The 16,053-nt window shown below is 43.2% G+C and overlaps 1 protein-coding gene and 1 pseudogene across 1 annotated transcript in view; both read right to left on the bottom strand.

Moving 5' to 3' along the window:
• Window positions 1–16,053, bottom strand: part of fray (oxidative stress responsive kinase frayed) — a 229,000-nt gene that overhangs the window by 103,846 nt on the left and 109,101 nt on the right. The gene's annotated exons all lie outside the window — the stretch shown is intronic.
• Window positions 2,424–2,542, bottom strand: LOC145402462 (5S ribosomal RNA; annotated as a pseudogene).

The following is a 16,053-nucleotide window of genomic DNA, read 5'->3' as shown; positions in this document are numbered from 1 at the left end:
CTGTGGCGGGAGATATGTAAACAAAACATCACATGACACCAGAAGCGTTTTTAATTGGGCGGCATCACGATCACGTCACGATAGCGGGCGGGGAAGGCTACTTGATCAGAAGTTTTTCATTGGCTATCATCATCATGGGAATGTCCAGTATGGCCGTGTTGGACCGGGGGTGATCGTGCTAGAGTGAACTCTGCGGATTTGGCCCACTTCTCGGAGCTCTGTGCGTGTTATGCTAACACAATCGTGTTGAAGTAATTAAATCGCATTAAATAATACTAATTAATTGCTCACCGTATTGGACTCGAATCGTGCTGGACTAACGCGTGCTGGACGCGAGGGTACTGTAATATATATATATATATATATATATATATATATATATATATATATACATACAGTACAAGTCCATTAATCCGAATGGCAGTGGACTGAGAATCATTCGGAATACCAGACTTTTCGGATTTTTGGATGGGATCCCTAAGACACTTAATTTCATGTTCAAACTGAAATTTTACCGAATGGATCACTTTTCATTCATTCATAATACAATATGGCACATAATAACATTACGTATTACACAAATTTTTTACTTAACAATGCATTACTGAAGACACAAAATGTACCGTAATTGGTAAATTAAGAGACGTTATGGGTTGTTTAACTCGCCAGTAATGTGTAGTGTTGAAAACAGCAGTTGTAGGCAGGTAAATCCAATTAGAAATGGTAAATCCTGGGTTAATAATAATATGCATGTATTGTAAAAGCACAAAAACTAAATATGTATTACTGTGGAAAGTTCCTTAAACCTACGTTACAGTATACAGTATTTCACCGTCACTTTCACTCATCATCCTTGAGCATTGGCTCAGGACTACCTGCTTCTTCTAGGGTTCCTTGAGTTGTCATCTTTGAAGTGTGGGTAGCTGGTCTTGGGTTGTCATCAGTGGATTTACCTGCCTGGTCGCTCATGAACTTCAGCTAGTCACGCATATCAGCGTGCCTGACAGCCTGCGCACGTTTCTTGTAGAACTCGTTTCGGATGATATGGAAATTGATCACCTCAGCCCCATTGTAATAATTATTTTGTCCAACGAAATGCACCAGTTTATCAAAGTAAACAGAAGCTTCCTTCCATGAACCTTTCTTTGCCTCTTCTACTTCTTCTTCCTCCTCATCCTTTTCATCCTTTGGCTTGTCAGGGTTGTTGACACTTTTCATTATGTCATCATCACTCAGCTCCTCTGCATGCGCAGATCCAAAAGTGGTCAGTTGTTTACGAGGAGTTACCAATCCATGCATTACCTAATGCATGACCACACCGATCGGCACCGGTGCTCAATTTGATTTTTTTTTCTTTTTTTTATTTACTTTTGGAGTTTTTGCCAGCCTTCTTCAAAAATTCGGATTATTGGGATTTTTTTATTATCTGTGTTCAGATTAATGGACTTTTACTGTATATATATATATATATATATATATATATATATATATATATATATATATAAAAATAAATACAGTACCCTTGCATCCAACACGGTAATATTGTCATGTATGGGTCCCGTGTTGGACCAAAAACGTGTTGGACAAACAACAGAGCTTATGGGGAAAATGAATTATGTCAGCAACCCTAGGAAAAGTCACCCTAAATACCTACTATATACCTATACATATATTGGTACTACTGTAATTATAATAAATGATACTGTACTATGAATGATAACTAACCTTTTAGGATAACGTTGGTGGGCTTGCTGGGAATGGAAGGTGATATCCGAGACTAGGTAGTCCAACTGGGTCCCTAGAGGATGGCTGCTGGTGTCACTAGCGGGTAATGGCTGCTGCTCCTCCTCAACCTCCCTCATAAATCCTTTGAATTTCCTCTCCCCTTTCTTCTGCCTCTCGATGAATTCTAGTTTGGTGGCCTGGGGGAGGTGCCGCCGCTTCTTGGGGTTCTCAGAAGGCTTCCTAGGCATCGTGAGCAGGGTAAATTGCAGTAGCAAGGGCAGAAAATGCAGCGAGAAAAAAGCACCGTCCAATGCGAATTATGCAACTGAGTGGCGCTGCGGCGGGAGAAATTTAAACAAAACATCACGTGAGAGCAGAAGCGATTTTCATTGGGCGACATCACGATCTCGTCACGATAGCGGGCGGGGGAGGCTACTTGATCGGAAGTTTTGATTGCCTGTCTGCGTCACGAGAATGTCCAGTATGAGTGTTGGACCAGGGGTGATCGTGCTAGGGGCGAACTCTGCGGATTTCGCCCACTTCTCGGAGCTCCGACAGTGTTATGCTTACGCACCCGTTTTCATTCATTCATTCATCGCCAGACGCCATGTATCCCAGACAGGGTGGCCAAGGGCCTAGAGTTAATTGTTTTACAGGGAGGGGCACTAATCCTCCACCAACCCCACTTGACGTAGGGATGCCAACGGCATCTGGTGTTCCCAGGCGGTCACACATCCAAGTACTAACCAGACCCAACGTTGCTTAACTTTGCTGATCGGACGGGAAGCGGTGTACTCAACGTGGTAGCACCCATTTTACAGTACTTAAATCATATTAAATCGTACTAATTTTTTGCTCTCCATGCTGGACGCGAATCGTGCTAGACAAATGAGTGTTGGATGCAAGGGTACGTGCTGTATGTATATATATATATACTGTATATACATACAGTATGCCATTTTTTCCAACCCTGAGTGTAAGTAACCTCCCTCAAACCATGAAGTGCTAGCCTGTGGTGAACTGCCTTACTCCCACTTCCCATTAACATTATTATTTTCAATTCTGTAAGTCTGTTTATTTGAACAGTGATATATAATCATGCCTAATGGATGCACTGCAGCAAGTGGGAGAAAAAAAGACCCAGTATGGTACTCCTTTTGACAGAATTCCCAAAGGCACAAAGAGGGTTGGGAGAAAAAATCACTGGTTAAAATAAATCTGATTTAAATTTAAAAAAAATCAGATTAAAAAAAAAAAAAAAGAAAAAAAATCAGATTTATCCATCCCTGGTACTTATAGAACACAACCCAACCTAACTTTGAAAGCCACCTAAATAACTCCCTACCGAACAGGAACAGCACCTATTTAAGACCCTATGGACACAAATACGGGAGAGAAACCATGAAATAAATGAAAATGAATCAGACAATGAGAAATTAGAAGTGATTATGGAAAATATTTAGCGGTGTACAGGGTACTTACAACACATCCGTGGCTGTCACAAAGATGAACCCACCTCCTCTGAGGCTCTGACAGTGGTGAAAGTGCACCTGAAGCACATACAGTAATCCTGTGTTGTGCTGCACTTAATCCTTTGCACTGTGAGTTATAACTGTTTAACATTGCACATTCTGTTCATACCTGAACCACGCCTGGCATGCTGCACTCTGCACTTAATCCTTTGCACTCTGAATTCTAATTTCTTAACACCGCAGAACACTGTAAATTCCCATGTGGTCTAGTGGCGAGGTATTGCAGTTTAGTCACTGTTTATCCACAAAAACAAGCACGTAGCACAGCCATTGCAATGAGCATGCAGTCATGACGGTAGGTAGGCAGGAACTGGATGGGGAGGATGCCTGGGCGCTCTACTATGTGCCAAAACACAGCTGTTCGTCACTGTGCGGCAAATTTAAAGTAGGGATGAACATTTTTTTTTTTTTTGCAATTCTTGGTGTCCAAGGACCCAAGCCCAAAATGTCCGGGACTTGGGGTGTCCAGGACTTGGGCATCCAGATCTTAAAGGGATTACTGTAGTTTCTAATTGATAATGTAAGTGCAAAGCTAATAAGCAAAGTTGTTGTTGTAAAGATCTTGAGTCAGCATAGCAATAATGACAGAAAATCTGATTCGCAACCGAAGAAAATTACCTTTTTGGGTGGCACTGTGGTATTTTTCATGACCACGGATTTATAATGCAAAATATGTAAAATGACATGTAAATGTGATCTCAAGTGCAAGTAGAATAAGTGATACAGACCAAAAGTATCAAGTATTTTCATTCATCATCTAATCCTGTGTTGCCCCATAAGGAGCACAGAAGCCCGGGAATAAGCAAGTTGGTCCTGACATTTAAGATGAGAGTGACCAGCCTCACTCATCCCTTAGTGGCATTATGTGAGCAATAAACCCCAATCACCCCTTGGATATAAACCTCCACTGACTCAATCTGCCTGGAGTGCCTTAGTTACCCACTAAACCACAAGGCACCATAATTTGGTTATATGGTTACTGCCCAGTGTAGTAAATAGTTTCCTGGTGCACAGGAAGCCATTTGGCTTGTCACTTAGTGCAGAGCCACCCATAGACAGAAGGAAAAGGAATGAATGATGAAAAGCAAGACAGAAGAGGAAGGAAGGAAAGAAGGAAGAGGATAGGCCAAACACCCGCGAGCAGCACTACATCAAGTGAGTGGATGGTGAGTGCCCCCACCAACCAAATATTTTCACCATAAAAAAAAAAAAGGGGGGGGGGGCAAACTACATAACATTTAGTACAAGTGTCTACCTCCTGGTATAGTCTAAGTTATATTGCTGTATTTATTTAAAAGAAAGTTTGCTCTCAAAGTGAATGCAAAGTGCAATGATCTCAGACAATAATATGAAAATGTGTACATATTTACTTTTCAACTTTTTCTACTTTTTTAACTTTTTCACTGCATCTGTGTGAGTTCTCCTACACACCTACAGGGCAATGTGTCACTCTGTTATGGCCAGAAAACAAAAGACAAGCCACATGTACTGGGTGATGATTCAAACCAATAGTTTTGATTATGAAAAGTGGAATATATGTGTAACAAAATAGCAATGGAATATATGTGTAACAAAATAGCAAATTCATGGGGTGGGAGGAAGGCCAGCATTACAAGCACACCACCCAGCTGGGCCAGTCAGTGTTACAAACGTTGACCATTCTGTGCAGCAGCAAGCCCAAGTCCGGGTTGTGTGCTTAGCAACAGAGACAGGCTGCCTCAAGCACCAAAAATTACTCATCTTCGTGTTCTTACTCATTGATGGACCACCTAGAGGCCTGAGGTTAGTTTCATTCGCAAGAAAATGAGTTCGCGAGTAATATGGTCTTTAACCCATAAAAGATGAGCATCGTAATGTTCTGACATGCTCAGGATGGGCATAATCGGCGGGTGTGATATGGTGGGGGTTGTGGGGTTGTGTGGGGGGGTGACCTGGGTGGCTGGGGGAGGTGGGTGTGGGGGATAGGTTGGGGGTGGGGGTGTGATGGGTGGGGGTGTGATGGGTGGGGGTGTGATGGGTGGGGGTGTGAAGTGGGGGGTGGGGAGAGGAGTTGGTTGGTGGGTGGAGGGGTGGGGAGGGGATAGGGGTGGAGGTGGGGGCTGGAGGGGTGGGGTGGTTATGAGGGTGGGGGGGTTTGGGGGGTGGGAGAGGATAGGGGGTTAGGGGTGGTAGGGGTTGGTGGTGGGGGTAGAGGGTGGGGTGGTAGGGGTTGGTGGTGGGGGTGGTGGGGTGTGTGGGAGGTGGTTGGTGGGGGCTTGGGGGTGGTGGGGAGGGTAGGGGGGCTGTGAGGGTTTGAGGGCTGGGGGGTAGGGGCAGGGGTGGTGGTAGGGGGGTTGCAGTGGGGAGGATGGGGGTGGTGTGTGGATGTAGTGGTAGGGAGGTGGGGTGGGTGTCGGAGGGTGGGGAGGCATGACCGCATATGTGGAACCCCATCTTTTTTACCCTAGTACCCTCAGACAGTATATGCGGACACCCATCTTTTAGGGGTTAATTTTTTTTCCAAACTGCTACACTTTCCCTAACAAGGGCGGCACCTGTTGTTATATCAAATCCCAATATGCAGTTGGCACTATTTTAAACTTCACCTCATCCAGTTTTGATTACTCATTATATAAATTAAATTGTCAAAACATTACCAAATATATTTGTGTAGTTATCGTTCCCCCAATGCTTCTTCGGAACCCAGTGTATTTGATTCCATATCCACTCAGTTAAGTAACCTTGACCTTGCCCTTGGCACCAAAATTACCATTTTGGGTGATTTTAACATACACACTGTCGAATGGTTATTGCATTCTGCCCGGATTGACGACGCTGGTCTAGAGTGCGAGCTGTTTGCGGAATTGTTTAATCTCACCCAGTCGGTAAAGCAACCAACCAGAATACCTGATAATCCTGACCATAATGCCCATCTCTTGGATTTATTCTTGACAAATAATCCAGATCAATACACGATAGAGGTACTGCCACCACTTGGATCCTCTGACCATAATCTCAACAAAGCCTCATTAGTTAACCCTCCCACACCTCCCTGTTCTGAACCTGTCAGGGTGACCCGATGGCACTTTGACAGGGCAAACTGGGATGGATTTAGAAATTACTGTATCTTGCTGATGTCCCATGGCAGACTTTCTTCTCTAGTGATCCCAATTCTACCCAGTCCCACATTTGGGACTTAATACTAGCTGGTATGGATTTATTCATACCAAGTCAACAGTTCACTAAAAGATCGAACTCTCCAAAATGGTTTGATGGCAATTGTGCTAGAGCAACAGCCCAAAAGTCATTAGCATATAACTCTTACTTAAAATAAAAAACATCTGAATCACTCTCCCAATTTAAAATTGCTAGAAATCATGCAAAAGCTGTATTAAATCTATCTAAATCAAACTTTCTTCAAAAGCAAGCATCAAAATTACTTAACAACCCTGATGACAATAGAATATTCTGGTCAACTCTTAATTCTTTCAATAATAACTTTAACAAGTCATCTTCCAATCCCCCACTAAAATCTTCAAATGGCAACATTACCAATGACCCACGTGGGAAAGCAGATATCTTTGCCAGTACCTTTGCCAGAAACTCTACCATAGACGATACCAGCCAGAATGTCCCAGTACTGGAACTTGATTCTCCCGAAATTGCCCCACTTAAAATACAGACAAGATACATAAAATCCATCCTAGACAATTTACCTACCAACAAAGCTCCAGGCCCAGATGGAATTCCACCAATTGTTTTGAAAAAGTGTTCCCCTGAACTTGCCTCTGTCCTAGCTAAATTATTCAGACTATGCATACGTACTTCTTTATTCCCAAATTCATGGGAAGAAGCCAATATCCACCCAGTTCCGAAGAAAGGAAGTTCGTCTGACCCCTCCAATTACAGACCAATAGCTGTCACATCTTCTCTTGGTAAGATATTTGAAACTTTAATTAATAAGCACATTGTTAAACATCTTGAATCCAAGAACTTAATTAGTGATAGACAATACAGTTTTCGCCACGAAAGATCCACCATTGACATACTCAATCGCTTAACTCATACCATCCATCAATCAATTGATCTTTTTGGAGAAACTCATGCAGTAGCTCGATATCTCTAAAGCTTTCGACAGAGTATGGCACTATTCCCTGCTGTCCAAATTCCCTTGCTATGGACTAATGTCTTTTGTTCCTTTGATTTCTTCATATCTTAGTGATGGGAAAATAAGAGTAAAAGTAGATGATGTATATTCCAATTTCCACTCAATTAATGCCAGCGTGCCGCAGGGATCAGTTCTGGCGCCAACCCTATTTCTGGTTCATATTAATGATCTCTTAACTGTCACCCACAATCCTATTCCTCATATGCAGATGACTCAACACTACATAGTTCATTCACAGTCAGACATCCATTTACAAAGTCTAATATCTCTACATCTCAACTCAGTACAGCCATCTCCATAAATCAGGATCTATCTACAATCAGTGAATGGGGACAAAACAACCTTGTCTCTTTTAATGCTAGTAAAACTAAATAAATACAGTTTACTAATAGACAGATATTGCCAGATTCATACATTACCTTCAGTGCTACTAATATTCCCATCTCCAAAAGTATTGAAATTCTTGGTGTCTCACTTAATAGTGCCCTCAGCTGGACCTCTCATGTCAGATCACTTGCTAAAACCACCTCAAAGAAACTTGGATTATTGTACAGAGTCCGTAACTTCTTCGCCGATGAGCAGTTAGCTATAATTTATAAGAGTCATGTGCGCTCTCAGCTTGAATATTGCTCACCCTTGTGGAATGGTTGTGGAGAGGTTGCATTAAGACAACTAGACAAAATTCAGAATAAAGCTGTTAGAATCATTAACAACCCTGCCATTACATATAAACTACCTCCTCTACAAGTAAAAAGGAATGTTGCCTCCCTTGCATTATTTTACAGATATTTTTTTGGCAAATGCTCAGACGAAGTTGCGTCCATGGTGCCACCTCTCCATGCCTTCCCTCGTGCTGCACGGGCATCTGGTAGCGCTCATGACTGGAATGTCACTCAGCCATATTGCAGAACTTCTGCCTATCAGAATTCTTTCATTCCCCAAACTGCATCTCTCTGGAACTTGCTTCCCCAGAGTTGTTTCCCTCCAAATTTCAACCCACAACTGTTCAAGTCTAACTGTTACAGATATTTTAAGAACAGAGGACACCAGTAATCTGGTGTATGGATTATTTTTTTTTACTCATTTGTTTTTCTTTCCTCCATTCTGTTATTTAAAAAAAAAAAAAAAAAAATATGAAGGTCTGAAAAGGGACGATTTGGGGAAAATTGCCCGTAGTGCAAGGACGCTCTTACCATAAATCGCCTGGTGTCTGGGTCTTAAATAGTGCACCAACTAGCAGCCATATTGTTTTCACAACAGGAGCATTGTGTAGTGGCAGCTCTGAGCTTCAGTTTAACACTAGGCACATCATGCCACATCACTTAGTCACCAAGGTACACACACTTGAGTGAATGTACATTTAGTGCACTTGGAGAATTTCTTGTCACTTCTATTGTTTGAAATTGGCAACCTTTCAGGGTGGATTTCAACTTGGAGAGAGAGAGAGAGAGAGAGAGCGTGAGTGCGTGCGTGTGTGTCAGCAGGGACTAAATGAAGGGAGTAGGATGGCTGGGAGATGACAGTTGTCTCCTGCTACACTGAAAAGTCAAGGATAAGGAGCAACTCATGAGCAGGTTCACTGTCATGATGGGGCATCTAAGTTTTGTCTGTCCACGCCTCAGGCCTCTTCCTTCACACTGCCTTCCTCCAACACTTCAAAATGTTCAAGTAAAACTCTATATTGACTGTATGACCACATGGAACAAACTCATGATGAATGTAGCCCTTCCCACAGAAAAGGACAATCAATAACAACTTAACATTTGAGTGACTCTGATGTGCTTTTTTTTGGTCACAGTGATGATGCTTCAACCCACTGCGATGAATACCTTTTTGTTTTTACATCCGTCATACACCCACGTGTCATCACCTGCTATGACATTTTTCAGGAAGTAAAAGTTTTTCCCAATTTGAAACAGAATTTCATGCAAACACATTACTCTTCAAGATCCTTCACTCTTCAACTTGCAATAAATCACCAAATGGACTTACACATTCATTCAATCATATTTATCTCACTGACTACATGACATGGGATGATGTGGCTAGTGTTAGACTAAAGCTCCAAGTCGCCAGTACAGTACATGGCATTCCTGTTGCAATCACAATACAGCTGCTAATTGGTGCACCATTTAAAAAGTTTGGTTTCTTTTCAAACATACCCTCGTACTGCTGACCACAATCATTAATGCCTTTTAGTTTGCCTTTCTAAGACCCTCAGTGTACCCTATATAACCAATGGTGGAGGTAACGATGCATTATAAAAATATATTATGTACTGGAATTTATATGGTAAACTTCTGTAAAACCCCAAAATATTAACCCCTCTGTGGCCGTGCCTCCGGAATTTATTGGGACCCACAGGCCCATCATTGGGCCAATTTTTTAAATCACAAAAATTGATATTTTTCCCTTGCCCCCCCCTCCTCTTTTTTTTTTTAAACAAAACTAAGTCAATGGTTCTGAAATGGTGCATTATGGCTAGATATGTGTATTTCAAAGTATTTCAGTAAATACTATAAGAGGTTTCAATTAAATATATTCACATACATACGGTACATATTTTTGCATTTTTCAGTGTTTATTGTGTTTATGATACTATCAACTTATATTTGCAGTCTGGGTGGTGGTGCTTGTTAGAAAAGACAGGCAAGAAATTCTAATTTTAGACCTAAACGAAATAAACGTCATCCCTTGAGTATACAGGCTGGACAGTGGGGTCTGAAATGCGAGATGACCTGCAATGCCCACCTCACACGAACTGATTATCAGGAAAAAGAAGGGAGGCTTTTCCACCCACGAAAACATCACGTGACCATGGCAAACATTGCTGTAATGCTAGTGCAAGGCAAAAAATACAGTGGAGTCTCTTTTATCTGAAAATCATGGGCCTTTCGAAGTTTCGTTTAATCAATTTTTTTGGATAAAAGATACTGTAATAATATGTAGGATACAAGGGAACAGTACTGTACTCACCCATTTCTGGCGACGTCTAACCCACCACCACCCCCCCAAAAGCCACTCAACCATCACCAAAACACTTAATATGCTGTAGTAACTGCATATGTACCTGCATTTTTGTAACTGTAGTAAACTGCCAACTTAAATAAATCTTCACTCAAATAAACTTAAATAAACCTTCAAGTAGGCTGCACCACATCATGTGAGGAGTTGTTGCAAAACGGGTGCTACATACCTGCTGTAATGCACAAGGGATACAAGAATCCTGTGAATGAGGTATGTTGCAACTTATGGGTTAAAAGAACGACTACATCCCTGTATTCGAATATACTTCCAATAATTATTACAGTATTTGATTTCATCCTCAGGTCCTGTAATCCTGTGGGCAACCAAACATATCAGAGGAGAAAGAAAGGCAGGTGACAACATATCCAACAATCTCTCTCAGTAATACCATAAAGGCTGGTATACTGTATGTGTGAACCATATAAACAAACACATGTCACAGTGGACTCCTGTTAAGCAACTCTCCCACACCCACATTTCAGCTAATCACTTTAATTGGTGAGATGGTTTTATTACAGAGCATAACACTTTTGCTGCACTGAACATCTTGATACTACTACTACTTACTACTACTACTACTACTACTTCTACTACTGTTCATCATCATCATCATCCGGATCTCCTTTCCCACCCTAAAGCAGGGTGAGGAGTAGTAACGTCCAGACAGCCCAAGTTTGCCTAGTCCAATAGGCCACGCTTTCATATACTCATCATTCACGCCCAAGGAATCCTAGCTCTAACTGATATACTAGAAACTTTCACCACATTCTGTAGCTTCACATATACATATCCGATTGAGTCAATCTGAATGCTGTCACGTTAAAAAAGGGGTGCCAAACCCCTAATCATGCACTTCTTATCACAACATTCATCCAGCCAGCTCGATCTCTTGTCAGGTCCTTAACCTTACCAACTTCCATACCTCTCTTCCTCACACACTCATCCACCATATCCCTCCACCTTCTCTTTGGACTACCTCGCCTCCTTCCACCTTCAAATTTGCTCAGATATACCTTTTTCACCACTCTCTTGTTATCCATTCTCTCCACATGACCATACCATCTCAGTACATTCTCTTCGATTCTGGTGTCCACAGACTTCCTCATTCCGCATCCTGCTGGAATTGCATTTCGTATCCTATTCACTCTCTGTACACCACATACAATCCTCAGCAGTCCCATCTTCACTGCTCTCACTCTTGACTTTTCATTTTCATGCAGTGCCATAGTCTCACACCTGTATGTTAAAGTTGCACCAACACTCCTTCACGTAAGCCTCACACAGCTGCAACCTTCAAGACTGTTTCTTATCAAGGCCGTCATAGCACCGGCCATGGTACCTTCCCTCCTTGTGTATTTCCTCACTTTTCTATTACCGCACCAAGGTATTTGAACACTCACCAATTCCAGTTTCTCTCCATTCACTGTACCATCACACTGGAAGTCACCTTCTCTCACGAATACCATCACTTTACTCTTTGCTACATTTACTCTCAAGGCACAATGCTCACAGACATCAGCAAAACTCTGCACCAGTCTACCAAGCTCTTGTCTGGTATTAGCAAGAAGCACTGCATCATCAGCATACAAAAAATTTGAGATATTCCATCCATCACCATACATTACTGATGCCATTCCTCTCTCCATTACTTGTGTTTTTACTTCTCTCATCACCCCATTCATATAGCTATACACTGAACAACCATCAGGACACCACACAACCTTGTCGCACACCAACACTATCATGAACCATTCACTTAAATGCCAATTTACCCTTACACATGCCACACTACCATCATAAAAACTCTTGACCATCTACACCGTACATGCACAAAACCTTCCACAATCCTTCTGTCTACCATAAATGCCATAAAGACCTTATTGTCCTTCTCACTAGCCTTCTCCACCATCTGTCTCACTGCCAATATTTGATCCACACATCTTCTGCCACTCCTAAATCCACTCTGTTCATCACTCTCTAACTTCTTATATCTCTCTTACTTTCTCGATAATTTTTCCATATACCTTCCCTACAACACTCAATAAACTTAAGACAAGATAATTCTTGCACTCACTTTGCTCACCTTTATTTTGTACAGATGTAAAATCACAGCCTTTTTCCACTCTGCTGGCAGAGTTTCACTCATCCATGCCTTCTTACATATTTTCAACAAGCACTTCATTCCACTCTCTCCATTACACTTAATCATCTCTGCATACACCTCATCAACCTCAGCTGCTTTCCCATTTTTCAGCCACTTCAAAGGATTCTTCAGCTGTGCAAGTGTCACATTTCCTGGCACTGCATTCCTCCTCTGCACACACCTAAAAATCAATCATGTTTAAAGGTGCTCTGCTCTCTCTATTCCCATTCATCAGGCTTTCAAAATATTCTTTCCATCTGGTCCTTACTTCATCTCCATAGGTTAATAATCTGCAACTTACATCCTTCACACTATCACTACTACTATTGATAATAATAATAATAATAATAATAATAATAATGTGCTCGTAGAGGGGTCGATGCTGGGAATGGTTGCTGATATGAGGGCCGTGACAGGACGCTGTGGAGGTCTGTCAGATCATATGATTATGGTATGAAAGATCAAGCTGAGAACAGTGACGTGGATCAGGAGAGAGAGGAGCAGTCAGGTTGAAAGAATGAAAGTTAAGAAACTGAGGATCAAAGAAATGGCACATGAATACAGGACAAAAGTAGGGAAGGAGATAGAATCAGTGAACTGGAATGAAATGGATCTGGACAGCCTGTGGAATAAACATAGGGACTGCTTAGTTAGAAATGCTAAAGCGGTGTGTGGTGTGGCAAGAGTAACAACAAAGAAGAAAGGTATGACATGGTGGGATGATGTTAAGAGAGCAGTGGAGGAAAAGAGGAAGAAGTGGGTAAAGTGGTTACAGGTCAGGGGTTCAGCTGAAATGTGAACTGAATATATTGACAGCAAGCACATAAAGGGACTAGTTAAGTGGAAAAAGAGGAGGTAAATGATGATCTTGGAAGAAAAATGAATGCAAACTACTCTGAAAATACGAAGTTATTCCGGAAAGAGGTGTGGAAATGTAAAAGTGACAGAGGAAAGAAATGTGATGGTGTGAAGGATGTAGGTGGTAGATTATTAACCGATGGGAATGAAGTAGGGACCAGATGGAAAGAATATTTTGAGAGCCTGATGAATGGGAATAGATAGAGGAAAGCGGCTGTAAACATCATAGGTTTTGGGGGTGTGCAGAGAAGGAATGAATGCAGTGCCAGGAGACATGACACTCACACAGGTGAAGAGTGCTGTGAAGTGGCTGAAAAATGGGAAAGCAGCTGGGGTTGATGAGATGTATGCAGAGATGATAAAGTGTTGAGGAAAGAGTGGAATGAAGTGCTTGCTGGAGATATGTAAGAAGGCATGGATAGCAGAGTGGAAAAAGACTGTGACTGTACCCCTGTACAGAAATAAAGATGAGCGAAGTGAGTGCAAGAATTATCGCGGCATAAGTTTACTGAGTGTGGTTGGGAAGGTACAGTAATGCCCTGATACACCTAGATGCGATACCTCGGCTTAGCAATAGGGGTACAAATTGCACCAGGCCCCAATACCCAACGGGCGAGCCCCAGTTTAATGATAGGCCCTCCGATGTCGCGCCCGCAGATGACAGGGTGAAATTTTGAATCGCGTGCATTCCCGTGGCCAGCTGAGCCCGCCTGCCTCCCAGGATGCACAGAAACGCTTGTGCAGGCCCCATGGCCATTGCTCACCCGACGCTCACCCATATCGCTCTTCTCGCACTGGTCATCTCAGAGTGAGGATCTCTCTTATGTTCGCCTGCCACGCATCGTGTTGCGCCACCAACGTTGTGCAAGTTGCTATTGTAGTGCATCATAACTGTGTTCGAGCAGTGCCGTGAATAAAGCAGTGATATTAATCGTGTGTGGAGTGCAATACTGCGTGAACTGGGGCCCAAATAATAATGTCTGGTAAGGGTGCTGCATGTGGTGGTGCTAGTGGAGGCCCTAGTCATGATGGTAAGCAGCCTGCTAGTGGTGGTGATGGTGATGTTCCCGCAAAGTATGTACGTAAGACTGTGTCACTGGAGTGAAATTGGACACCCTTAAGAGGCACAATAAAGGCGAAGGTGTGTGTTCTATCGCCTCAGCTCTCCACCTGGCCCAGTCAACTGTCTCCATGATCATAAAGGAGAAGGCCATTAAGGCTGCTGCTGGGGAGGTTGCAACCTTATCCACCTCCCATATCACCCGCCAGCAAGAACTGTGATGGAAGGAGTTGGAGCAGATGTTGCAAACATGCGTGGAAGATCAGAACCAGTGCAAGGCACCTATGAGCCAGGCTATTACTTGCACTAAGGCTTTCTCGCTCTGGGACGAGCTAAAAGTCAGAAGCAAGCTTGATGAAAGCGAGACCTTTAAGGCTAGCCATGGGTGGTTTGACCTGTTTAAGAGGAAAGCAAACCTCCACCACGTGAAGATGTACAGTAAGGCAGCGAGTGCAGATAAGGTGGCGGCGGCAGCATTTCCTGACAAGCTGAAATGCACCATCGCGGAGGGTAGCTATAGTGCGAAGCAGGTACTGAATTTTGACGAGACTGGGCTCTTCTGGAAAAGAATGTCCTCCAAGACATATCTTGCAATGGAGGAAAGGTCTACGCCAGGATTCAAGCCCTCCAAAGACTGGCTGACACAGTTGCTGGGAGGTAACACCGAGGGTGACCTCATGTTGAAGCCGCTCCTAGTCTACCACTCGGAGAACCCCAAGGCTCTGGTGGGGTATGTTAAGGAGAACCTTGTGGTTATCTGGAAGTCGAACAAGAAGGCTTGGTTGACTTCAGATATCTGTTCATTTTATTTCCACTCGTACCTCTCTCGGGTGCTGAAGAGGTATGCATCTCATGAAAATCTGGCGAACAGATTTCTCCTGGTGGCGGCTAACGCGCCTAGCCACCCACCAGCGATGAAGGAATGGGCCAGCAATATTGAGGTGGTGTTCCAACCCCCCAACACCACGTTTTTGTTGCAGCTGACAGACCAACAGGTGATCGCTGTCTTTAAGGCCTACTACCTCCGCCACACAATGAAGCAGTTGGTACGGGCCTGCGACAGTGATGACAGGACAACAGTGTAGTGGTTCTGGAGGGGGTATAACATACGCCACGCCCTAGAGAATATAACTGCTGCATGGGATGAGGTGAGCCAGGCGACAATGAACGGTGTGCGGCGGAAGCTGTGGCCAGAGTGTATTCACTCCTTCACCGGCTTCCCTGAGGGCGTGCAACCTGTCTATTGAGCGTGTGCGACAGGACACTGTCGAGTTATCACACAACGCGGGCTTCGGGGAGGTCGACGAGGATGACATGGAGGAGGTTCTTGAGAGCCACAGGGAGGAGCTCAGCAATAAGGAGCTCCTCAATATGTAGATCCTGCGGGCACACCAGGAGGCAGAGGAGGAGGAGGAGGTTGTGCCTGACATCCGAGCTCTCAACATCGAGATCCTAAAGGAGATGCTAATGAAGCTGGACGAGATTTTAAACCTAATGAAAACACACAACCCCCTCCCAGGACAAAGCAGAGACACAGCTAATTGGCTCAAGGAGGGGATGA

The sequence above is a fragment of the Coenobita brevimanus genome, chromosome 57 (assembly GCF_032717465.1).
Source record: "Coenobita brevimanus isolate Jiangsu-jjx chromosome 57, ASM3271746v2, whole genome shotgun sequence".
In the NCBI taxonomy this organism is placed as follows: Eukaryota; Metazoa; Arthropoda; class Malacostraca; order Decapoda; family Coenobitidae; genus Coenobita; species Coenobita brevimanus.
Note: the sequence above shows the minus strand (reverse complement) of the source record. Positions and strands in the feature narration are given on the sequence as shown.